Source organism: Thamnophis sirtalis, unplaced genomic scaffold (genome assembly GCF_051295495.1).
Source record: "Thamnophis sirtalis isolate CommonGarterSnake01/CBP01778 unplaced genomic scaffold, rThaSir2_p1.2 scaffold_11, whole genome shotgun sequence".
Taxonomy (NCBI): domain Eukaryota; kingdom Metazoa; phylum Chordata; class Lepidosauria; order Squamata; family Natricidae; genus Thamnophis; species Thamnophis sirtalis.
The window spans coordinates 46,525,910-46,552,043 of record NW_028261391.1 but is presented as its reverse complement, the minus strand read 5'-3'; the positions used below and the strand labels follow the sequence as shown (position 1 = coordinate 46,552,043).

The 26,134-nt window shown below is 42.5% G+C and overlaps 1 protein-coding gene across 4 annotated transcripts in view; it reads left to right on the top strand.

Moving 5' to 3' along the window:
- The window catches only part of LZTS2 (leucine zipper tumor suppressor 2), a 75,120-nt gene that overhangs the window by 17,488 nt on the left and 31,498 nt on the right, over positions 1-26,134 (top strand). For 3 of the 4 annotated variants that reach the window (XR_015698051.1, XM_014060547.2, XM_014060621.2), the window contains one exon: positions 19,105-19,173. The gene's annotated coding sequence lies outside the window, so the exon portion shown is untranslated. Of the gene's footprint in view, positions 1-19,104; positions 19,174-23,625; positions 23,735-26,134 lie in introns of those variants that run through there. The other variant, XM_014060771.2, reaches the window with a different exon arrangement.

Sequence of the window (26,134 nt, the reverse complement as noted above, 5' to 3'; positions counted from 1 at the left end):
ATTCCGTTTCAGAGAAACATTCTCTTTGTCTTTTATTTTTCTTAAGTATTTCACCATTTATGCTTTCAGTTTATATTTTGATCACATTTTGGGTAATTATGTTACTCAGTTGCTCATTTTGCTCATTTTAAGTGTTAAACTCAATTTGATGAAATCAAGTATCTTTGCTTCTCACACATTGATGATATGGATTGTCTCTTAGTATATTTCTGCTAATGTTTCAGTTGAGCATGAGTTGAATACAAACCAAGCAATATTTTTTACATACTTTGGGGTGGGTCTTTTGGGTCATAATTGGTTTCCTCCCAGGTTTGCTACCCTCAAGGCAATCGTACATTTCCATATGTTGCATAATCCTTGAAGAGATGAACAGCCCCCATCTAGAATTGTTATCATTCTCTGGCTTAACATCCAAGATGTAAAACCTATGTCTGGGTTTTATTAGCTCAGCTGGCAGGTAGATGCTCATTTACTTAAAACAAAAACCAAATTCCTCAGTGTCAAAATTCAAAAAGGCTAAGAAAAAGCTTAACCAGATAGTATATAATTCAGGAAAAATGCTTTTTATTGAGTGTGTATCTGTATGCACGTGCATGAACTTAGGAAGATCTAACTACCAATGCGGTGGTCTAAAAAGTGCAAACCAGGCCCAGTGGGCCGTCTCTTCAGAAGGCAGGTCCTATTTCCTAGCAGTATTCTTTTCCCCTGCTAAGTGGAATTATTAATAGTAAGCCAGGCACGCTTTACAAGGCTTCATGCTGCAAGAAAAAAATGAAGAACTTTCCAAGTATTAAAAGCATCCAGGATGTTGAAATCAACAACAGACACGATAGGAATTCCCTGCAATGTAGCTAGAAGAGGAATTATATTTATACAACTTTTAACATAAAATACAGGGAACTCAAAGAGGGGGGGGAGCTTATCAACAATAACCCAAACACGGTTGTAGGACATGTTACCTAGTTAGGTAATAAAATGACTGCAAGCAAAGAACCACACTGACAGAACATCAAGAACCCTACAAATGTGTTCCTTCATTTGTAAACATATGAAAGGCTCCTGATGACATTGTTTCTCACTTGTAACTCTTTTCTGCTATTGTTGTTTTAATCCCTTTTCATTCTTCTAAAAGTCTATGAAGGAGAAAAGGATGAAATAGCTGTACAATTGATAACAGTAGGAGGCATTCTTCTGGCACCACTATCCATTTTCCCTGTTTCTTGCCACCTCCATGTCTCTCCTGTTCCTTTGTTGAGGTCTTGTTGACTTTTAGATTATGAGTTCCTTTCTGCAAAGGAGGCTGCCTCCTGTTACTTAATGCCATTTGCATCAATGGTATGTCATGTCATGTCATGTCGTGTCCTGTCGTACTGTAAAAATCTTAAGGACCCTTAAGGGAAGCCACTTTCAGCGCAGCATAAAAATGTTCCTGTATAAGAAACATATATGCAGAAGTTTAAGAAGCTCTTTGGCATCTAAGTTTGCAGTATAGAATAGGACAAGATGCTAACAATTCTACAATGGTTGTCATAAAGACAGCAGTAAAGAACATTAAAAGTTTAAATAGCATTCCTCAATCTGATAGCATCCAGATATGTTGGATTTCAGTTCCTAGAACTCCTAGCCAACCTGGCCTTTGGATACTAAAGATTTATACATCTGGAGGACACCAAATTGGAGTAAAAATGATATAAAACAGGTCTTAGGAAAATTTGGCAATCCACAATGAAGATTTAACCCAAGAAACATTCCATGCTGAGCTTTGGCAAATGTGATAATATACTGAACTTAGTTGATGCTTCTGAGAATGTACAAAATGTATTTTTCTTCGCTGTTCAATAGCCACTACCGTGTTTCCCTGAAAATAAGACAGGGTCTTATTTTCTTTTGAAATAAGTGCTTGGCCTTATTTTTGGGGAGGTCTTATTATTTTTGAGGTGCAGGAGGTGGTGAGTGTGGGTCACCGCATGGCTACTGCTGTGTTGCAATATTTTTGGGAAGGGCTTATTTTCAGGGGATGGTTTATTTTAGCGCATGTACTAAAAAGCCCGATTGGGCTTATTATCGGGGAAACAGGGTATTTACCATTTCATATAGGAGATTATGCGGAAGGTTTTCTAGAGTACATGATCTTCCTGGAGGTAACATCTGTAATATTTTTCTTTTTTTAATATGACCACTGGGCAGTTAAGCTGCTTGTGATTGTTCTGAGTCAAAGTAGAGAAGACAAGTTCACAGGATGTTTGGCTAGTATTTGTATCGTATATTCCTATACAAATTTGATGAGAAAAATGCTGGATAGATGATGTCTGAAACTGGGCTGGTTACTGGACTGGTTACTATTCTGCAGTATAAATTTGCAGAAGCCAAATTTTAGGGTCCTGGAGTGCAGGTTTGCTTTTGTTTCAAATTTTAGTGGCATTTATATGTCTGCTTGTTTCCCATTTGCTCAGGTGTATATTTCTAAGAGCAATATCTAAGGTCTTCAATATCATTTTCACACAGAGAATGGATTCCACGGAGTTGGCCTAAAATTTCTTTTGAGTCAGGAGAGTGAGGAACATTGCAATTAAGGGATAACTATTTGAAACTCCCTTTTTTGGCAAAGCAATAGAGAGAGAGTATTGGCCCTCTCAACTGATCTTTACATGTTGTGCATACCAACATTTTTATTTTGCTAGGGGAGTGAAGGTTGCTTTTCTTATTGACTCAGGCTTTTAGGAGTCAGGCGGCATCTCTTCTTTGAGGGAATGTCCATTTTGAGGGAAACAAAATATTACACTAAGTATCAGGTAACATAAGGAGCTGCCTTTGATGTTTAGCACTTGCTAGTAGAGATATTGAGGTCTAACGTTCTAAATCTTGCTGACTGACTGGCAAAAGGGCTAGGACTTGTGCAGAAATGTTCCATCTCCTCCCACTTCATCTGGCAGTATGTTTGCCAGCCAAAAGGACTTGTTTCCGCATCTCTGTTTTATTTAAAAATAAAATAAAATCCAGGCTCAGAACTTGAAGCAGAAGAATGCGCCTTCCTGGAAGCAACAAGTCTACAGATCTTTCTTCTGCTCCAAATTCTCCTCAGGGAATATTGCTGCTGTTTGCTAGCTGTGGACACATAGGGCATCTACGTCATTTCTACACCAAAATGATATTACCAGTTACTCGGTGATCTTCAGATCGATGCGCTGAGAGAAAGCCGTGCTTTCCTTGCAGGCTGAATTTTCTCCAGAACAGGCCCAACTGGTGCACATGTGGGAGGCCTGCTGAACCCAGCCTTCCTATCCTCTCTGCTGTTTTGCATGGGGTGTTTCCTTGTAATTGGGACAGGAGTGTTGATACCTGGGAAGAAGAAACCACAGTAGAGAGTTGGGACATGCTGAACTTGAAGTCAGAGTCTGCAACCGACTGCTTATCTCCATGGTGCAGGAGGCTGGAAGCATTGTGTTTAGTTGGAACGGGCTAAACCTAAATTGAAATCTTTTATTCAGGACTGGATGATCAGCAGTAGATTGGTAAGGCTTTGTCTCCAACTTGTTTAGCAATTACAGATCTGCTTTTTCTCACTTAAATAAAACAGTTTAGAATTGTTGCTTTGGTTAGATTTGGATTTCCCATTATCGTGTGGCTCACAGGAAATAATAACTAATTGGCTTCTCCAACCCCTCACCCCATTGGCCCACAGTTCAAACCAGTATTTGAACTGGTTTGCACTATGGATGTCTTTGTTCCAGGAAGTTACACAAAAAATTCAGCATGGTTGAGTCTTCTCATGTCTGCTTTACTGTAAATCACTCTCAAACACTACAAGACCTACTTCTGGTAAAAGAAAAAAAATGCATTAAAAATTATGGTATGCAAATTAATACAAACCTTACAGTTGTTTAAAAAGAATGGAAAGTTAGAAAAGAATATAATTGCATCATAACCACATTCACTTTTCTTGTCCCACTTTAGTTATTTATCTGACTTGTGCAGCATTTTTTTCACTATAGTTTTTGTAAATGCAATTTGATCTTGCCTGTGATATGACACAATTTAGTTTCTTTTGAAATGCTGGATGAACATCATTCATTTATCAAGGACACTTGTTGAAGCAATTGACTATTTTATCATCTGCATTGTTGTGTTGTAAAAGGACTAAAAAAAAGATTTAAAAAGAAAGAAAAAAGAACAGAAAGGAAGAGTACTCCAATGCTCTGGGAAGAAATGGCCTGTGGCTCCTGTTGAGAATCATGCATTTTTGTCATGAAAACAATCCTGCTCTTCCATGGACTCTGAGCATGTCCCAACAGAAGCTCTGCTGTGCTACAATTCCAACCTCCCCCCCCCCCCCCCCACACACATATTTTTGTACTGTGAAAGTAGCTTTAGTTTTGTTCCACTTGCTTTGTTGCAGTTTATTTAATGCAGGAGCTGCAACATAAAACTTCAGTTTGCAGAGACTGCCCAACAAAAGAGTTTAGATTTGAATCATCTCCTGAAGGTGGCCACGGTCATGGCTATGTGATTGTGTGGGGTCTCTCTGGCTTCCATACATTTTTCAATGCTGTTGTAACTTTGGTCAGTAAATGAATGGATGTAAGTCAAGGACTACCTGTATTTGGCACAATGGCAATAGGAAAAGTATTGCAAGAGAGAAATGAAATTGTGGACGGTGTGTGTGTGTGTGATGATTTTTGAGTATTAAAATCATCTTTTTCTTCTATCTACTGCACAAATAATTCTTTATGAAGATAGATTAAGGGGCTGTTATTGGTATTACCTTGGGTATGGAGAACCTTAGCAAGTTTTTGTCAGGGTACCATTCCTACCTTTGCTTCAGCCCTTTGTTTATTCAGCACTGTCCTTCGCTCCAAAAAGAATTCAACAATATAAATAAACTCTGGATGCAGAACACCCAACTCAGAACATATAATGCTTCATATGACAGGATGGAATCTATCATGTGCCAGTCATATGGCTAAAGCATGGGAAAAGTTAACTGCCTGAAGGAAGGCCTGGCTGAGAACAGTGTTGACTCCCAAAAAAACAAGGGAGTTTAAAGCATCTCTCTCAAATATTTCAACTTTACCATCAAAGAAATATCAAATCTTAAACAAGTATCAAAACAATTAGAGGGGGCTAAATACCAGCACCCTAGTCAGTCTTGAGCTGGTTTGGAATTTTAAAATGGATATTTTGCTGACAAATACGACTGTGGAGTAAATGGCAATAGGCAAGCAATATAATATCATAATAACAGAACATTGTTAAAATCTGATTAAACTTAATAGAATGTAACCAGAGTTTTATATATATTAATATTAATTAAAATTATTAATAGGATTATTAAAATATTAATAGGATAAAGTAGAGTAGGGAAGTAGGAAAAGTAGGGTATATTTATACGCTACTTAAATGCTAAAATAAAAACATGCTGTCCTGTCATAAACCTCAGTGGGAACCTCATATAATTACATATAACCAGAGGTGGGTTCCTACTGGTTTGGACCAGTTTGGCCGAGTAGGTAGTAACTGAACCGGTTCTATTTGTAGGCGCCGCCATCTTTTTTTTTTTTTTTTACTACTACGCATGTGCATATAGTGTGCATGAAGCGCGTCCTGAGCAAACCAGAAGTAACAGAAGCCAGAACCCACCCCTGCATATAACATATAGCATTTGGCATAGAAATCATGATGCAGTCAGAGAAGCTGATATTGTGTAAACTGTATGTCACCTTTATTCAATATAGTCAATTTTTACATTTAAAGGAGAAGTGTCGAGAGGAAAGAACTTCATATGTTGTTTTTTCCTCTTTCATTCTGAAAATGCAATGATTTTCACCTCCCCTCCCCCAAAAAACAGTGGCTCTCAACCTTTTTTTTCACCTTTTGTGCCCATGGACCATGGCCAGAGACCCCCCCAAGACTTAATTCAAAGTTTCAGTCATAACATTTCTTCAAGCTTTTGTGTACCCCCTGTGATGACATCGTGGACCACCAGGGATCCACAAACCAAAGGTTGGGAACCACTGTCCTAAAGTATTCTCAGATTACATGTAGTCATTGACTCACAACAGTTCATTTAGTGACCATTCAAAGTTACAGCAACCCAGAGATTTTGGGCTCAAGTGTGGTCATAAGTCAAGGACTATCCATATTATACAGGAAAATATGAGTACAACTTGCTCTTCGATGCTTTGCCTAAAAATCATGTAAATCATCCTTCCTCAATTTTTTGCTAGCTGAGAATTCTTGACCGTGTCCCAATATATCCGAAGAACGAGATGGAAAGAAAGCAGTTGTAGATTTACTTGACTTTTTTTTTTACTTGGCAAATTGAAACAATGTGAAACTAAGAGATCTTATCTTTGCTTATTATTTTTTAAGGCAGCTTCCATTAGTAGCTTTGAAAAAAAAAAAGAATAAGGCCTTTTTTGAGGCTTACCATCTTTTATATTAGCTTCTGCAATATTGTATGTTCTGATCATTATGATCTTTGCATAAAGTGGAATCTGTGATTACTTGCTCAGGGGATTTCAATCCAAAGTGGATTCCACAGAAGCAGCAATCTGGGAGGGAAATTTAAAAAACCTCATACAATCATAAGGAGAATATCAGTGGAGGAAATATATGTATACATCTGATAAAGAGTCACTATAGTAACAAATGAATTAAACTGGACAATGTAGCAGGAAGACAGCACATTATGGTAATAGTGAAAATTTTAACTTCCCAGGTAAAACCTTAAATAAAAAAGGATTGCTATGAAACATTGTATAGCATTCCAGTTTTTGCATAGACAGTATAGGTCTTTGCCAGAGTTTAGGCACCTTGATCAAACTTAATAAATTTCAAAGTGAATAGAAGGTGATACAATCTCTTCAGGGCATAAATCTCTACAAATAATATTGTATTGTACCGTACTGTACTGTACTGTATTGTATTGTACTGTATTGTATTGTATTGTAATGTTATGTTATGCTATATTATTATATTATATTATATTATATTACATTACATTACATTACATTACATTACATTACATTACATTACATTACATTACATTAATCATATCATATTTGTAGCCAGTCTCATTAGCAGCAGATTCAGGTAATAGGAGCCGAGGTGGCGCAGTGGTTAGGGTGCAGTACTGCAGGCCACTTTAGCTGACTCTGATCTGCAGTTCAGCGGTTCAAATCTCACCGGCTCAAGGTCGACTCAGCCTTCCATCCTTCCGAGATGGGTGAAATGAGGACCCGGACTGTGGGGGCAAGTTGCTGACTCAATTTGCTAAAAAAAATTGTAAACCGCTTAGAGAGGGCTGAAAGCCCTATGAAGCGGTATATAGGTCAAATAAATAAATAAATAAATAAATAAATAAATAAATAAATAAATAAATAAATAAATAAATAAATAAATAAATAAATAAATAAATATGATCAAAGCAAACATAAAAAGCCAAAATACAAAATACTGTAAACTATTATTTTTGGGGGTGGGGGGTGGGGAAAAAAAATAACTGCAGTAATAAAACTAAAACAAAACTAAGGATGTACATATGCTAGAATAAGATTGTGTGTACAAAATACAGTTATTTAAGAGTCAAAATAAAGAAAAAACATAGCCGATATTAAGAAATGGACATTGAACACCTCCTTTGGCAGAAGTAACAGCTTTCAAGCATTTCCTATACCCTTCTAGTCTTGATTTTGGAATATTTTCCTTACTCTTTCTTGCAGAACTATTCTAACTTGTAGAAATATTCTTATAGCTGTTTGTATGCACTGCATCTTTGACATCTTTGATGAAGCATCCACAACTATTGTCACTGGCCCTCAAAATGACAAGGCATGACTAGGTGCCCCTTTTTACCACACATATAATGGTCATTTAGTAGGTCCTTCCTTCCTTCCTTCCTTCCTTCCTTCCTTCCTTCCTTCCTTCCTTCCTTCCTTCCTTCCTTCCTTCCTTCCTTCTTTCTTTTTTTCCTCTGCTGATTAAATAGCTTCTCTGCAGCTTCCATTTATTTAGTGACTGGGACATTAGCTTCTATGTTATCTTGATGTTTAGTTGAACCCTTTCTTTTTTCCACCCACAAAAAATTTCCTGTGCCACTGGCTGCCACACAACCTTAGAGCATAATAGAACCACCCCCGTGCTTAATAGTTGGCAACCCTTTTCTTCAAATGCTTCATCCTGTTTTCTCCAAATGTATCTTGTGTAGTTGTGGTTGAACAGTTCAATTTTTGTTTTACAGGTCATATGCTCCAAAATGTTTCAGACTAATCAAGATTTTCTTTTTGTATATGAGATCAGAACTGCTGTGATGAGAAAATATGTATTTTTCACACCTCTACCATGCATTTCACTATTATATAAACATTGCTACACTATGCACCTGTGGACAACTGCTCCAGTGTCAGCTAAACTTTTCAACTACTATTTGCAGTGATCCATTGGTTCGTAATGATCAGAACTGACCAGCTATTGGAGCAGTTCTGGCAGAGTTTTCTTGGTCGTCAAGGCTAATATCCCACAGTTAGGAAAGAAGTTCAAACTGAAAATGGGTTGGTTACTTCAGCAAAAGAACAATCCAAAATATCCCTCAAATGATATTCTTAGAAAAACATTTTTGTCTGATAACCAGTGGTTGGTTGCTGCCGGCATTACTGCTGAGTTCGGTGCACAATTTTTTTAAAAAAATATAGCTATTGTAACATCAATATTTTTAGGGGATCATGAGGCGCTCTAGGAAGTTAGAAAGCTGGTTAATTTAATGTTTGTTCTGGGATAATGTGATAAAAATCAACATTAAAGGTAACATTAATTACATAAAAGAATAAGCACATGGCTGCTGTATAAAAGACAAATTCTGTGTTGGAGATTATGTTTGTAGTTTTATTTTTATTATCTTTTCTAATCAATACATTAAAAATAACACTGCAAACATAATAATGCCTTTATAGAAATCCATAATTATAGATTAATTATGATTAAAATCTAGCAAGACAGAGATGTTGCTTCTTGGTAATTTATGTACCGGTAGTTAATACTGAATTTGGCTTTGGTTATGGTAACTTTTCTCTTAAATGAATGAGCAGGTCTATAACTTGTTTTTTCTCCCTGCCTTCTGTTGGAGCTGCAGATGAAGGCCCTTGTCGCTTAGCAATGAAGTTGCTGGTCCTGATCCTCGTTGTTCAGTGGGGACTACTTGTAGAGCATCAGTGGTCCATTTGCTGCATTGATTGCCAGTTAGTTTCTAAGCATGATTAAAAGTGCTGCTGTTGACCTTTAAAGGGCCACATTGCTCAGCTCAGCTCATGGGTTCTTTCAAGTCTATCTCTCCTCATTCGGTTTGACCTTTTCCAATCTTCCCAAGAGGGGATGTTCAAGCATACCCCACATGAAGTGAATGGGTGAACAGCAGCATGCCTAAGGCTTGTAAACCCCCCATCCTTTTCCAGAGGAAGGGAGGGAGTGGTCACATGTGGGTATTCTCAAAGCCTGATTGGTCCAAAGACTGAGAGCAAAGACTTAAATACTGGTGCCTTCCAACCCTGGCCCAGTTTTCTCTCAGTCTTTCTTGGTCCAAGTACTGTTTGAGAATATTCCATAGGTAGGCTTTGTTTTTATTGCGATTTGGCTTTCTATTTGGCTTTATTGGGAACTTTAAAAGTCTTTCTAAATTCTAAATTGTGCAGCTGCGGCCCCAAGGGACAGTTCTCTGCCTTGGGCAGTTGGAGAGGCCTTGGTGGGGCATTCTGCCTCTCCCCTGCAGGCCTGGAGCCTCAGCCCTATCCCCGGGGGTGCGGGGGTGCCAGCTCCTTTATCAGCGAATGCAACGGTAGCTGCGTTTGCTGTAAAAGACTCAGAAAGCAGCAGCGGCACCATGAAGCGTCTGCAAGCCGTTTGCGGAGCCGGCGAACATTGGATCGGCTTCCGCGCTTCTCTGCATTGATCCCTGGCTGCGAGTGGCCTCTGGGGGAGGGGGTGCGAGCCTGAGTGCCGCGGGGCCTCCCCTGATCTCTCTGGAAGCGGCGCGGGTGCCTGAGAGCCTGGCTGAGCCGCTGGAGGCTTGATTTGGCTGCTGGGCTTGTACGGAAGTGTCCGGTGGCCATTTTGGTTGCCGCCACGTACGTGAGGAGCGCGCTTTGATCTGCGGCTGCTCAGGCCTCAATTTTCGCAGTGTACAGAAGGCCTTGGTCCCGGTGGGGCCTATAGAGTCTTGAAGCCCTCGTTCCAGCATCGGACACGTGAGTAGTCATGGACGAAGGGGCTGAGATTCCCCAGGGCCAGGAGGTGGGCCTTATCAGGGATGGAGAAGGCCTGGGGCAGGGGGCGGAGCAGGAAGTCCCCCCCCCCAGGTTCTTTGGCTGTTCAACGCCCTTCTAGGTCCTCCACTAGGGGGGAAGCCAGGAGGCACAGGGCGATTGAGAAAACTTTTGCAAGGGCTGAGCATCAGGCCAGGTCCTTATCCCGGGATAGAGCCAGGTCTCCTTTGAGGCCTCTTTCAGCATGCTCTTCTCCTAGGGGATTTAGCCCTTCTTCTCCCTTGGTCTCTCCAGATAGGCCTCATTCCTATTCCAGGAGGAGAAGGTCCCCCTCTCCTTCCCCTTCGAGGGATCCTTTGGAGGGTGCGTCTAGGGGGCCTTGTCCCTCACGCATATTGGCTCCTCAGGGGCCTAGCTCTGCTTTTGGTGATGTAGAGGATTTGGATAACCTCCCTGAAGGTCTTAAAAGGCTTATTTCTGCAGCCATTTCACGAGGCATTGCCCAGCAGGACAAGGGCTCTTTTTCTTCCAGGCATGGGGGGCTAGGCAGGGCCGAGTGTCATGCTTCCTCTCCTTCCATGGTTAGCGAAGCTCCGTTCTTGGGGGGGGGGGGAGAACCTCCAGGACATGGGCTTCTCGGATGATGAGAATGCGGGTCTTCCAGATGAGCCCTCTTCTGCGGGCCTCTTTGTTCCAGCCATGTTCAAAACCCTATTGGACAAGGCATGGCAGACCACCAAGGTAGGGATGGGGAAATCCTTCGGTGCCCACTCCTAGGGATCCAGACATGGCCATGTTTTCGGCCACAAACAAGGAGGAGATTCCGGCTCCTCCCCTGTTTCTGGAGGTCTTGACCAACCAGTGGGCTCACCCCTCCAATTTCTCGGCTCCTGGGAGTAATGACCGCCGGCACTATAACGTGGAGCAAACCTTTGCTCAGGCCATTCAGCTGCTGGCCATTGACATCCCGGTGGCCGCCCTGGTTTCCTCCTCTCTGGTAGTTTCAGGCAATGCGGCGGATAAATTGAAGCCGGAGGATAAGCGCGCGGAGCTTACCTTGTGGAATAATTTTAATGTCACGGCATGGGCTGTCAAGTCTGCGGCCTCGGCCTCCTACTTTAATCGCACCACTGTCATGTGGCTTAAGAAGCTCCAGGAGCGCATTCCCATCCAGGACGAGCAGCTCCACCAGGATCTCTTCAAGATCATGGCGCCTGCCAGTTCTCCCCTGATGTGACCCTGGACATGGTCAAGTTTGCGTCCAGTGCCTTGGCCACTTCTGTCACCTCTCGCAGGCTCATTTGGCTGCGTCACTGACAGATGGATAACAAGGCTAAGTGGGACTTGGCAGCCGCCCCTTTCAAGGGACCCAATCTTTTCGGGGAGGCCCTCGTCCCCATTCTAGTAAAGGATAAGGACAAGAAGAAGGTTCTTCCTTCTAACACTAAGAAGCCCCAGACTAAGTCTCACCCTTACTGTAGGCAAAGGTATAGGGCTGCGGATTACGACTATAACCAGCATTTTTCTTCTTTCTGCTCTGATAGGCAGTTTTCCAGGTTGTCCTTTCAGGACAGGAATCGTTTCCAGAACCAGTCCAGGCAGCCTTTTCATGGAAGAGGCGGCCGTCCTTACCGCAGGGAAGTGACTCGATCCTCTATGCGGATCAATGGGACGAGATCACATCGGACTCTTGGGTCCGAGCCACGGTTCGTCACGGTCTCAAGTTAGAATTTCTCTCCACTCCTCCGAACCTCTTCAGGTCGTTCCCTCCGTCTCGGAGCCTGGAGCGCCGCCGCCTGATGGATCAGGCGATCGCCCACCTTCTCAACATTCGGGCAGTGGAAGCAGTTCCTCTAGAGGAACGGGGCCTGGGCCACTACTCCAACCTGTTCGTGGTTCCAAAGAGCACGGGGGGCTGGAGGGCAATTCTAGACCTCAACCGTTTCCTAGTGTACAGGTGTTTCAAAATGTCCTCCCTCAAATCTATCCTTCAGGGCATAAGGAAAGGGGACTTCCTGACCTCCATGGACCTCACGGAGGCCTATCTTCACATACTTATTCTGCCTGCTCACCGCAGGTTCCTGAGGTTCTCGCATGGGACCCGCCACTACCAGTACAGGGCTCTTCCTTTTGGGCTGGCCTCGGCTCCCCGGACTTTCACGAAGGTCCTGGCGGCCCTGGCAGCTCATCTGCGTTCCATCCCAGTGCGGCTCCAATGTTATTTGGACGATGTCTTGGTTCAGGCGGGATCTCTTCCTCAGGCCATCTCGGACCTTCGGCTCACCATTTGGAGCCTTCAGAGCCTGGGCTTTTCGTTGAACTTTGCCAAAAGCCACCTTTCCCCCTCCACGTGCATTCTATACCTGGGGACGGTCATAGACTCTGTTTCGGGGGTGGTGCATCTGTCCCAGGAATGTCAGAGCAGCCTCCAGCAACTGGCAGAAAGCGTTCGCGGAAGGCGGTTAGCTTCGATCCTCTCCCTGTCACAGTTATTGGGCAAGATGGTCTCTTGCATCGGGATTGTCCCATGGGCCAGGCTTCACCTTCGGCCTCTCCAGTGGCAGCTCATCCCCTTTCAGAGGGGGCGGTTGAGCAATTCTCTTCGGACTCTCCGTCTCCCGGCGGGGGTCCGGGTCTCTCTGGTGTGGTAGCTTTCCCCGGCCATTCAGCGAGGTTGCTGCTTCTAGGAGCCGGCAGGGTGGCCATCACCACAGACGCGAGTCTGTTCAGGTGGGGGGTCCTGGTGGGTTCTCGGATGGCGCAGGGCAGGTGGATGGCCTCCGATCTCCGCCACAATATAAATTGGCTGGAGCTGAAGGCAGCTCGCCTGGCTCTGCGTCACTTTCAGTCCTCGGTGGAGGGGCGTCATGTGCTCCTCCTGATGGACAATGTGGCCACTAAGGCCCACATCAATCGTCAAGGGAGGACCCACTCGCGGGCTCTCTGGCTAGAGGCTCTGCGGCTGGGCGGAGAGGCACCTGTTGTCCTTGGTGTCAGAACACATCTCCGGGCTCTCCAATGTCCAGGCGGATTGGCTGAGTCGGGTGACTCTGGACAGTGGCGAGTGGCAGCTTCACCTGTCGTTGTTTCGGAGGATCTGTCAGAGGTTCGGGACTCCTCTGGTGGATCTGTTCGCCTCACCTGTGAACTCCCAACTTCCTTGGTTTTTCACCCGTTTCCAGTCCAGGTCTGCGGAGGGCACGGCCACTATTCCTAACGTCTTGGACTTCCTCCAGAAGGGTCTTGACGGCGGGCTTTCACAGAATACGTTGCGCCGCCAGGTGGCAGCTTTGTCTTTGGTCCTGGGATGGGGTGGGGTCCTCTTCCCTCTCCCATGTACCCCTGATCAAACGTTTTCTGAAGGGGGCGGCTAATCTCAGGCCTCCCCCCCGTCTACAGGTTCCCCACGTGGGATCTTCACCTGGTTCTCAGGGCTTTGACGGGAGCCCGGTTCGAACCTCTCCGGTCTGTTCATCTGTGGTTCTTGTCGCTGAAGGTGGCTTTCCTGGTGGCGGTTACTTCCGCCCGGCGTATTTTGGAACTGGGCACTCTGTCATCCAGGGACGACCTTTGCCATTTTCACCAGGACAGGGTGGTGCTTTGCCTAGATCCTACCTTCATCCCGAAGGTCAACTCTCCCTTCCATAGGGCTCAGGAGATCATCCTACCCGACTTTTGCCCAGACCCGTCCAATGATAGGGAAAGGCTATGGCATCGGTTGGACGTGCGCCATGCTCTGTGGATTTACCTCCGGTGGACCAAAGGGATCCGTAGGTCGGAAGCCTTGTTAGTTTCGTTCCAGCCGGGGACGCTGGGTTCTAGGGTGTCCTCGGCCACCATTGACTGGTGGCTGCATCAGGCCATTACGGAGGCCTACGGGGTGGCTTGTCGTCCGGCCCCGTCGGGCATCACGGCCCATTCTACTAGGAGTGCTGTGACCACGGCAGCGTGGGCCACGAGGGCCCCGTTTGAGTCACCCGACTCAGCCAATCCGCCTGGACGTTGGAGAGCCCGGAGATGTGTTCTGACACCAAGGACAACAGGTGCCTCTCCGCCCAGGCGCCCAGCCGCAGAGCCTCTAGCCTTTGTCGTGCGGCCACTTGGGCTTCTCCGACGCCTTTCATCTGACATTATCATCTGGATGCCTTCGCATCTGCGGACACGTCGTTTGGTCGGAGGTTCTTGCAGAGGGTGGCGGCTAATGCTTCCCTTGGGCCTTAGTGGTTCTTGTTTTCCCTCCCTGGGACTATAGCTTGGGTATGTCCCACGTGTGACCACCCCCTCCTTTCCTCTGGAAAAAGAATGTTGGTCTTACCTGAACGTGTCTTTTAAGAGGAAGGGTGGGAGTGGTCACGACCCGCCCTGAGTGTTGTTCCGTTGGGGCCAAGGGGAGGTCCTGGGAGGTCCCGGGGGGTTTGTTGTTGTTGTGTTTTGTTGTTTCAGTTGTACAGTTCGACTTCGAGGAAACTGGGCCAGGATTGGAAGGCACCAGTATTTAAGTCTTTGCTCTCAGTCTTTGGACCAATCAGGCTTTGAGAATACCCACGTGTGACCACTCCCTCCCTTCCTCTTAAAAGACACATTCAGGTAAGACCAACGTTCTTTCTTAATGGCTGTGAAGACTATCCTGTTCTGTCAGGCATTGGGTAGATAGTGGGTAGGATTTGTCTTCGGATAAGACTCACTTTATTTGGTTTTGACTGTCTATTTGAGGATGGTCTGCATGTACATTATGTCTATTATAAACTATCTTGACCATTGGCCATTGGCTATATATAAATAGCTTTATGAAATGATTTAGACTATTTTGCTAGACAGAGAGGCCGGGAAAGCACCAGCTGACCTCTCCCATTCTGAGTTATTTTAGGTTTACATAACCTTCAAGGAAGGGCTGTAATTGAATGCATCATGGAGCCAAAGTACAAAGTAATCAGTGCATGAGTGACCTGTTCAAAGTCACAACTTTTCTGTGGATCTCACTTTGCTAAAATTTGCTCAGAAACAAAGTCCAGAGGAAAGTTGTTCAGTTAAAATGTTTGGATTATTTTACTATTTATTTGTTATATCTATAATGGTTATTGATGCATTTGTATCATATTTCTTCTCAGAAACATAAGATGCCATCAATACTTTGTATTTTATCTACATGCCAATTTGAGAGTAGACACATTATCTTGTTTGGTTCCTGACTGAAGGGTTGGGGGACTAGTGCTTAAATGACCTGCTGTCTCTGTCTTAAAACTACCAGTTACATTATTTTATGTCAGTTTTTAGGGTATTGAAGCTTTGAATTTTCTGTCTTCTTTTATTTTTGTTTTTGGGGAGGGGCAGTCTCATTTAGTTAAAAATTGAAAGAAAAAAAGGGAAATGAATGCAAGGAAATAATTTGGAAATTTGGAGACTGCTGACCCTGGAAGTTACCAAAAATTCCAGTTATAGATACCATACCAACTTAAAGTATGGATACATTTTGGTTTCCCCATCTTGATGAAAGGAGGGTTATTATGGGATGTTAAGGAGAAAAATAGTATTGTGGAAGTATATAGTAATTCATTAGAACTGGAACAATAAAAATATTAATACAACTCAGATGTTGTAAAATGTTTTCCACTATCAGCTGTGGATTGAGAAAGGCTGAATTTACAAATACGAAATTTTGTATGTTGGTGCAAGAGTTAGGGAACTAGGACAGCATGCGGCCATATTTTAAGTTTAATTAAAATGTGAGGGGGAGAAATTCTTCTAAGGCGGACTTTCAAAAGTGGACTTGAGGTTGAACGTTTGTTAGAAATAGGCAGAAACACGTATGAGCTGACAGCAGTACTTCAGCTCAAAGTATTTCCTCTTTTGGCAAACCAGGCAGTTATTTGGATGTCATGAATTTGGGGCTGTAGAAATTTGAAATTTCAGATTACGTAGCATGTGATAGGGCTGATTGAAAGCAGAATCCATTATTTATAAATAATAAGGAACTCTTTTGTGGTCAGCTAAAGTATTTTTTATTTAAGATCAGTCTAGACCTGCATTAGATGAGGCCTAAGCTCCAATAAATGTGGTGTTTTAAATATTTAAGAAAGGTGACTTCAAAAACTCAAAATGCTCCAAAACTATTAGATCACTTTGTTGCGCTGGTCTGCAAGCTAATAAAAAGTTTGTCTGCTTGGTATGTGTCCAAAAGTGGGTTTTTTGTGACTTGCTCCTTTAAAATCTTTTAAAATGTTATAGCTTGCAGGGTAGATGTTAGACAGATGCTCAGGCAGCTCCTCGGCTTGTTTGCTTCCCTCAGAGCTCAGAGCCCCCAAAGTGGCTGGGCCAAAATGTTCAGATCTGATTGCTTTTTGAGATACGTGAATGTTTTAAAGCAGGGATCTGCAAACTTGGCAACTTTAAGACTTTTTAAAACTTGTGGACTCAAACTCTGAGAATTCCTCAGCCAGCTATACTATGCTGGTAGAGGAATTCTGGGAGTTGAAGTCCATAAGTCTTAAAGTTGCCAAGTTGGAAACTCCTGTTTTAAGGGGTAAAAATGTGTGTTGTGGAAATAAAACTGGTCCTCACACAGACACCCACATAAGCTGAAAGACAAGGTTTAGCCTTTCAGATTATTCTATCGTTTACTACCAAAAATATGTAAACAAAATTGTACATACCGAAATGAAATAAGAAGAGGAAGAGATGGTATTTTTTCCTAATAGAATTGAAAAATCTGAATTAATAAATGCTAAAGTGTTTGGGGAGTCTTCATAATTCCAATGACTTTTTTAGAGTATAAAGTATTTTATATTTGATGCTCTTACCAGCCCAATGAAATTGACCCGGCTGAAACTTGTCAATTCATTTTGCCTCCTAGGTATGTGAGATATCAAGCACAATTTGGAGACACTTGCCTCTTGAATTCCACTTACATTCATTGAAAGGGTGTTTCTGCTTTTCAAGAATGGCCTCGCCCTTGTTTCTCACTTACTTTCTCCCCCCCCCCCCATTCCGTCACCCACCCAAAAATGTCTATCATGGAGCAAGATTGTTCAGTGAATTTCCAGGCACCCTGCTGGGCCAATCACATTGCTGCTCCAGACACAGAAGGGGTTGGTGGGCTGGGCTTATTTATAAATAGCAAACATCAAAAGTTGACGGAAATGGCAAAGTCTGAAGCAGGATGGGCAGGCAGGCTTTCTTTCTTAGAGGAGCTACAGGTTTTGATTTCAACTTTATTACAGCCATTAGCCATCAAAAGGCTGAGGTGTGGACATATCTTACCTTTCTGTATCTTTCTTGAGCAGATGATGGGCAACAGCTCCAGGGGACTCAGAAACATTGAAAACGCTAAGAGTTGTTGATCTTCCAGTGACTTTCAGTCTCCGCTTAGGCAGCTCTAGCAAACGTGAATCCCCCATTAACTCAGAGTCCTTTCATTGCCTGCCCATGCGTTTCAGCATTCACTTGCAACTATTGTGGTATCAAGCTAAACTTCCTCAGTATTTATTTCATTTCATGGTTTATAATGCTTTCCAAGTCAGAGAATATGACTTGGGATGGTTAACACGCAATAAATCCAAAAGAAAAAACAGAAACAAAACCCCAAGTCATCTAACAACAAATAAACTATATATAATATACAAAATGTAAAATGGCGACCAAGCACACAGTAGAATAATCACAAGGGGGACTCCCACATAACTGACTCCGATGCCTGTGAGAATCATCTTGAGGAACAAGAGGAGCCTGTCCTTCTGTTTCTCAAGGTTATTTTCACAGTCCATTATAAACAAAGTTACTAAGTCTTCAGAGCTTTCCTAGAGGTGAGAAGAATTCTGGCCTGTTGTATATGGGGGTGGGGAAAGATAATTCCAGAGAGCAGGGAGAACCACAAAGAAGACAGGCATCCTAAGTCCCAAAAGGTGACAAGATTTAAAAGAAGAAACCTGGAGCATGGCCTCCCTGTGAGAAAGTGTGGGACAGGCAGATGTTCTTGCGGAAAGGTTTTCACTCAACTAACCTGATCTTATGCCATGCAGGCCTTTAACATTAATCACCAGCACCGTGAATTATTACATCTAGAAAAAAACCCTGCCTGATTTGTTTCCTTGCTTCATTCCCAGATTCCAGGTTTAAGCAAGAGAGAGAGGGACACATGCCTGCTTTCTAAGAGGAGGCAGAGATTAATACAATGTCACAGGATGCAAACTCAGTCCCAGTTCATGCCAATTGAATTAAAATTCTTTCAGTGTCTTTTCATTCTTGCAATCAAGCAACTTAGAGCGCTGTAAAAGACCTGCCTTTTCCTCATGCTTTCAGCAAATATTGATGAGTAAAGAGGGAATTCTGATTTGAACCAGGTATATTGTTTTCATGAAATCATTTGGGTTTTTTTTATATTTTACCACAGAGGCACAAAAATTAATAATGCCTTCAAATGACAAGTCGGTAAGGGATAGAGCTGCATTCCAAAAAGTAGGTGATGAAACCAAGACAAAAACAGAATTAAAGAGGTTTTGTTCCTCCCTTTTTTACCATCATTTCCATTTGATGAAGTTGATTTTTAGTAAGCTCGGAACAATTAAAAATTGTCACATGTAATTACTACTTGGATTGGGAATGTTGGAAGCTATAATCCAACATTTTTGGAAGTCAGCAAAGTGGCAAAATTATTTGAAAAAACACTTCTTAAATATTTTGCTGTTGATAAATCTCTTGACATCTGCTTGTTCTACTGTTTTAGAAAATAGTATTATAATATACTGTAACCTTCTATCACAAACTGTGTATTGTATGCAAAACCAGAACGTTAAAACTTCTAAAGAATATTTTAACTGTGTTTTACTCTTTCTCTTTTATTTATTTATTTTTGCAGGAGGCTCCCCTTTTCACATCATTGAAGGCCAGTGGACTCTTCTCACCTGCCTGTAGTGGATGAACAGAGGTAACGCCTAAAGCAACCATATCAGAATGATGCTCCCCCTGGCAAATGCTTTGGGTGGCAACTCTCTGAATTCTAATCAGCCTAGTCAGTGTTGCTGCCAGGAAATTATGGCAACTGTAATACAGCACATCCAAAGGTCGTAAAGTTGGGGAAGCGTGGGAGTCAGAGTTTTGCAAATTAATTAAAACCATGTTGGATACAGTTCTTTATGTACAGTCAACAAGGAACTACTACATCTTAGTTTGGTACCAAAGAATTCCAAACTCATAAATGCTTCAACTTCTTGCAATGAAAAAAATATATTGAAAAACTATAAAGGGTTTAGAAACAAGTTCCAAGACGACAAAAGATATGGAGGATCAATCACATACAGAAAGAGGAAATGGTTATTTTAGCTCAAGGGAATGGAATAAAGGAAGTGTTGACAGTTGCCAGACATTTAAATAGATATCAGAAAGGACAGAAGGAACCATTTTCATTCATGTGAACCGGGCTAAGTCATGTGACAAGGATGTAGATCATAAACAAGGAAAAACTAATTTGTGCAGTTGTTTAAATTGGGGAAGGTTAAATAAAAATGTATCATCAGTAAACATTGACTAAAAATTATGTATTCAGCTCATACCATCAAGGGCTTAATAATAACTTCGTGTTGAACTTGATGTCCAAAGAATATCTGGATCTGTTTTCTTAGCAACAGTGTGAGTGTTTTTTCATTGCCTTTTTCCAGGTTGGTTTTTAACTACTCAGTCTAGGTTATAGCCCCAGTTTTTTTTCCTTTTAGTTTCCCACATAAGTATTAACCAGATCCAATCCTGCTTATTTTTTGAGATTAGCCAATCTTGTCTGTGTTGCACTTAAAACATTTATACTGTACATTCAGAGTTCTATTTCTCCTTGTATGTATGCCCCAATGGGAAAAATGCTTTATCCACAAGATTCCTGCCATCTTTTGTCATTTCTAAAATATTAGAGATGTACATATGAATATTATTTGACTAGGCAGTGTGTATAAAATCAAACACACATACCTATGAAAATATCCAATTTAATGCTGCCCTCTTGTGGTTAAAAGGGAAAAAGCTGTCAGGGAATTTAAAAGCAGATTCTTTGTAGTGAAGGTAATTGGAAAAGAGATGTACAGCATACAGAAGGATTCAGCAAAACTTGAGGAATGGGACATTCACATCTGCAGAGAGGATAGCCTGCAAATATCAGTACAAGAGCAAGTAGCTTCTTGCATATGGGTCTCTGTTTTGCGACAACAAGTGCTGTCATTGCAATTGTGTACATGAGATCAGACAGCAATGAGCAGTCATCCTAACCAGCCTGCTAAAAGCCTGGCACAACTGGAACAAACTGCCTCCGGTAGAGAAAGGTATAAAAGCTGGGGAGAGCTTGTGGCTGGATAGGACAGGACAGGGCAATGACTTAGATGGAATGAAATGGAATGATCAGATGTAAGATGGAGTCCTGAACTGAGTGAGCTGGAGATGTTTTCTTTTAACCCCAAGTTCTTCTGAGTTTCTTGTGATAATAAAAAATATTGAAAACTTTCTCCTCCTGCTTTCTTCCTCCTTTTCCCTCCCCTCCATTTTTAATTTTTAAGGATAAACTATGCACACCCATGAATGATTTTTCTTCTAACACTGAAGCAAGAGGAGAAAATTTGAGGTCTTCTTAAAATCAGTGAGCTTTTTAAACATTTATCGAACCAAAATAAGGCACACACATAGGAAGTTTTTAAAAATATGTTTTACCATTTGGGGTCTTAAAACTCATTAATTCCTGTAAAAGTCTAGTGAAGACGGATGCTGGCACTTCCATTTTATTTATGGAGACCTGAGACTATGAGAGAGATAGCAAGCTGTATGTTGATTGAACCAACTTTCCGCTTATATCTCGTGTTCTGTGCATGTTTAATGGGCATGCTTAGTAGTCCCATGGAGGATGTTAATATATGCTTTGTAAATGTCTATAAACACAAACTGCTTCACATAATTGAAATTAGTAGGATGTTGTTCCTGGGGAATGTTTCACAGATATATTGGAGCTTTACTTTACAGATCATTAAACTGGAAGGAAGCTATAAACATATGCTTTCTCATGTTAGACTAAAGATTGTGACAAAATTCAGTTTTTTGCAGAATGTAGACTAGACAGCTAGCATTTTACAATATATTTTATTGCAAGTTTTTTACTGACAGTTACTGTAACTCATTATTTGTAGCTTAAAATTCAGCAGAAAACTGCTGAATAAAAGTGAGACAATTTCCTGTCTTTTTTATCAAAGCAGCAGTAAAATAGCTCCTCCAAGTTTTCAATAGGTTAAATGTACTTATTTACTTTTTACACACAAACACACACATACCACCCCGCAATGGGAGAGGGGAGGGGAAATAGCATAATCCCCTCCAGTTTCATCATTGTAGTGCTCACAGCAGCACTAATTCAATTTCCTGCTACAAAAGGTTGTCCACCATTATTATATGTAAAAAGATAATCAGATGAAATTTTACTCTAAAGTATTTTTCAGCATGCAAGAGAAATTAATGTGTTTTTTTTCTGGGGGTAGTGCATTTCCTCTGCTTTTAACAACATGGAATGATTTCTCCTGGTTTAAAATGTTCTGATTTTTCCAGAACTCTGGTGTCAGATTAAATCAATACCCTCTTGGATTTTGTCCAATGTCACTTGTTCATTGCATTTTGTCAGTCTTTATGTATTATGTTAATATTATAGGCATTTTCTTCCTGTAAATCATTTTGTAAGAATCTTCACTGGACCGAAAGGCAGAATAAGAAAGGCAGTTGGGTATTATAATTAAGATACCAACTTGCAAACCAAGACATCCTGAGTTCTAGTCACACCTAAGACACAAAGCCAGTTAGATGGCTTTGGGCCAGTCACTGTCTCTCGGCCCTAGAAAGGCCTTGGCAATGGCAAACCACTTCAAAATATCCTCCAGAGAAAATTGCAGGGATTAGTCCAGGCATTTGTCAGGAATCAACTCTGACTTGAAGGCAGGAAAACAGCAACAATAAAAAAAGAATAAATATATTTAATGAAAAAATTAAGTCATAACTAATTACTTGATTTTAAATTACTGCAAATGATTTGGAAAAGATAGTATACAGTGTGAAATAGATGTAAGATAAAGGTGTTGATTTCTAACTGCTTTTTAATGGCAAGAGAAGTAGACCTAATATAATTATGATGTGGAGGGCTTGGATTCATAAAATGAACTCTTACTAGGTGTACACTTTCAGCATCGTGATCAGGTCTGTGTTCTGAAATTAAGCCATAAAAAGATCAAAGAAAATAGAATTATTTTTTACTTTGTTTTATTGCATGTCAATTAAACTTTTTAAAATTGGTGATATGTGGGAAGGCAGATAAAGTTCCAGTTGGTTATAAGGGTGATACATCTAATAAAGAATAATAGATCTGGACTAAGTTCAAGAATAAATTTTATGCAAGGGACCCTAATTAGCAAAGTAATATTTGAGAGTGTCGCTTATCCTTCTTTCATGAGAAAAATCACACAGAATAAAGAATGTGAATCTTTTGTGTGGCATTATCAGCCCAAACCTGTTTATTGTGTTGTACAATAGGAAGTGAGGGGGGTTGTAATCCATGAAATACACCAGAATATAACACTCATTTATACCTTATATCAAAAATGCAGAGAATAGCCTTCATCATCCCCATCGAACAGGTCCCAAAAGCATCAGAATTATTCTTTAATGTTAGTCAGAGAAGAGCAGACTGTGAGGGAGAATTTAACAGAAGTTCTATAATTAAAACTATTTCAATACTTTCAGAACTATGCCCAATTTTTTTATCTGGATCTATTGTAACTCTCAAACTTGTTGCTATGGTAGTGGTGATGATGATGATGATCCCTTAAATTGATTAGTAATTGCACAGAAGAGAGGGTGTGGATGCATATTTCTCTGAACACAAACTCGAAGCTGCCTTTGCCAAGGCTTGCTGAAGGTGTATTCTGACTTGGGCATGGATATTCTTGCCAGACAGAAATATTAAAAAATAGTGACAAAGATATAGCGGTGGCAGATCTTAGCATGACACCAGGAACCTGTTGGACTTAATCAGATAATCGGTATCAAAGCAAGAGCTGGTGAAATTAGAGGGAATAGTGATGGAGGGCTTCGGTGCAGGGCCTATATATATTATCTGCCAGGATGCTGGATATTATTAAATCTCAAGGGGAGATCCCAAGATAGTACATTTTCAGTAGGCCGCCCGTTCATGAGGTCTGGATACAAAGCGCGCCCGATCTTGCGCTTGGCTTGCTGCGCCGTAAGATTTGGATGCCTGCTTGCGGGGGGGGGGGGGGGGGAGGGGAGGGGAAGGAAGAGGAAGAGGAGGCGAAGGAAAGCGGGGCCGGACCAGCGCAGGGGAGGGGAAATCCAGGCACCAGGAGTCCCGGGCGGACGAGGGGAGGAGCCTCTTCAAACTTGTCGAGAAGCCGCGGGACTGATCCGGCTGGAACTGTGTTCGGAGCGGCGGAGCGGCACCATGGAGGCGGCCCCGCGAGGTGTGGGGCTGGGACCCCGGGGGCGGGACGGGGGGGCAGTAGGGGGAAAGGAAGGGGTCGGTCAGGGGGCGATCCGCTTTATGGAAGCGGAGGGGGAAGTGTGTTTTAGGCTCAGTAGAAGCAGAGCCCGCGCCGACTTTCTCCCCTTCCCCCCTTTTAAATAGTTGGGGCGATCCGGGTGCCAAGACTTGCCCAGGGTGCGTTTGGAGACTTGTTGGGGCGCTTCTTGCGTTTGCAGCCTCTCTTGGGTAGCTGTTCCGAGTCGGTTTTGCATCCCCCGGTTCGTCTCCCATCCCGGTTCGTCCAGTTCACTGCCTTGCCCCGCTGAGATTTCTGCGTGTTTTTTGCTCTCTTCTGGCCCCGGGGTGACGAGTGCGAAGGTTGCTCGGGTCTGAAACTCCCGTCGCCATCGAAGACCAGGCTTCCCGGTGGAAAAAAAGAAAGAGGGATACTTAGCTTTGTCTTCGGGTGCTTTGCCTTCGGCTTCCTCTACTACCTTGCCGTAAAAAGGCGGAGGAAGTGCTTTCCCATCTGGCTTGTGGTGTGGGAGAAGGTGCCGCGCTCCCCTCTGCTGGTCTCCAGCAACGTTTTGCCAAACAGCCTCTCGAAAGGGGCCTACTCCGCCTCTCTCCTTAACTTCACTTAGGGAAACATGGCCCACGCTAACCCCCACCTCGTTGTTGCTCAGAATGTGTATCAGCAGCAACAATTAATGATTGCCAACAGGCTGTGGCAGGAAATTCTCCTAGCATCTTTCCAGTCCCCTGCCCTCGGCTTTTGTGAACTAAGGTGGGCTGAAATGGGCTAGATGCCAGTCAGAGCCAGTCTCTGGCTCTTTTGGGTACCTGAAAGAGCATTGGGAGGGCTTGCAGGGCCTTTGGAGTGGTATTAATAGCCAGAGTGACTCGTCCGGGGGTCTCTTGATACCAGGATTCTGTAGAATAAACTCCCCAAGCAGATTTGTTAGAATACACCAGGGATCTCCAACCTTGGCAACTTTAAACCTGGCAGACTTCAACTCCCAGAATTCCCCAGCCAGCAAAGCTCAGCCAGCAAAGCAAAGCTGGCTGAGGAATTCTGGGAGTTGAAGTCCTCCAGGCTTAAAGTTGCCAAGGTTGGAGACCCCTGGACTACAGTATGTGATTGTGCAAAATACTTGAGAACGAGAAATGCAGGATGGATAAATGGTGCATGCTGCTTTTGGCAAAAGATAAACACACACGGGAGAGGTTAATGAGAAAGTTTTCTGTGCAAAAGTGATACTGGGGTTAGACAGTCTGAAGTGAAGTCAGCGATTCTAATGAACTGAACTGGGAGTCCTTTAAAAAGGCTGGAATGGAAACCTTTAGTAAAGGCTGTGGCTGAAGGCAATTGGGGTTATTTAATGTATTTATATTATTTATTTTGGAACATTTGTGTGCAGCATTGATTGTCTCAGTCTTTATATGTTTAGCTTGGCAGAAAGGTATTTGTCAGAATGTGGGATATCTTATCTTTCCATTAAAAAAAAACAACCTCATGATATGCACATGGGTTCACCTCCACATTTTATCTATGTGACAACTTAAATAAGTTACACTGACAGATAATGGCTTGTATCTTGTAAACAACATAAGTGAGCAGAAATATCTTCATCTTGTCTAGAAACACACATTGTGATAGTCTGTTGTTCCCTGCTCAGTAGATGAGAAGTAACAAGGGGCCCTTCTGTACCCTCAGAGAAATAATTAGGAGTGAGAACAAACAGCTTCTAGACAATGGATTTTACTGTGCAAGGCTCCCTTTATCACAAGGTGGCCTTGCTCCATATGATGGAAATTTTCCCACCACTTTGGGGGTGATGGTAAAAAAAAAAAAAAGTCTTTTCCAAGAAAATGCAGTATCTGTTCATCCCTTTCAGTTGTTAATGCAAGGAGCCCTTGGATTGGAAACATCTCAGTAAGCAGGCATTGTATCTCATACAATTGGTTGGTCGATTGTTTTTATGTGAGAGTTTAATGCTGTTTGAAGACCTGCCTGAAGCTTAGAATTACTTGGTGAAGTTCTGCTGCTATGGCCAACTTCTTTCTTTTTGGAATATGTTTGTGAATCCCTGCTTCATTTTCCAAATAAGCTGCTAAGACATTTTGGCACAGGCACAATTGGTCCCATAGGGATTGGCGGTAATGGGAAAAGCTGTGCTATTAGTACTCTTCTCCCAGTCTATGTGCTGGCCAGTTGAAGACGGTGGTAAAAGTACTGAAGAGCCATGAAATCTGTGCAGTGCTCCAGGGTAGCATGCATGTAGGGAATCGTTGATGATTGGTTCATCCGTGCATGCAAAGAATAAAGCAGACTCTTCTTGGGAAGACTCATCCAGCATAGCTGAGAGGATTGTGGAAGTTCACTAAGGGGCTGCCT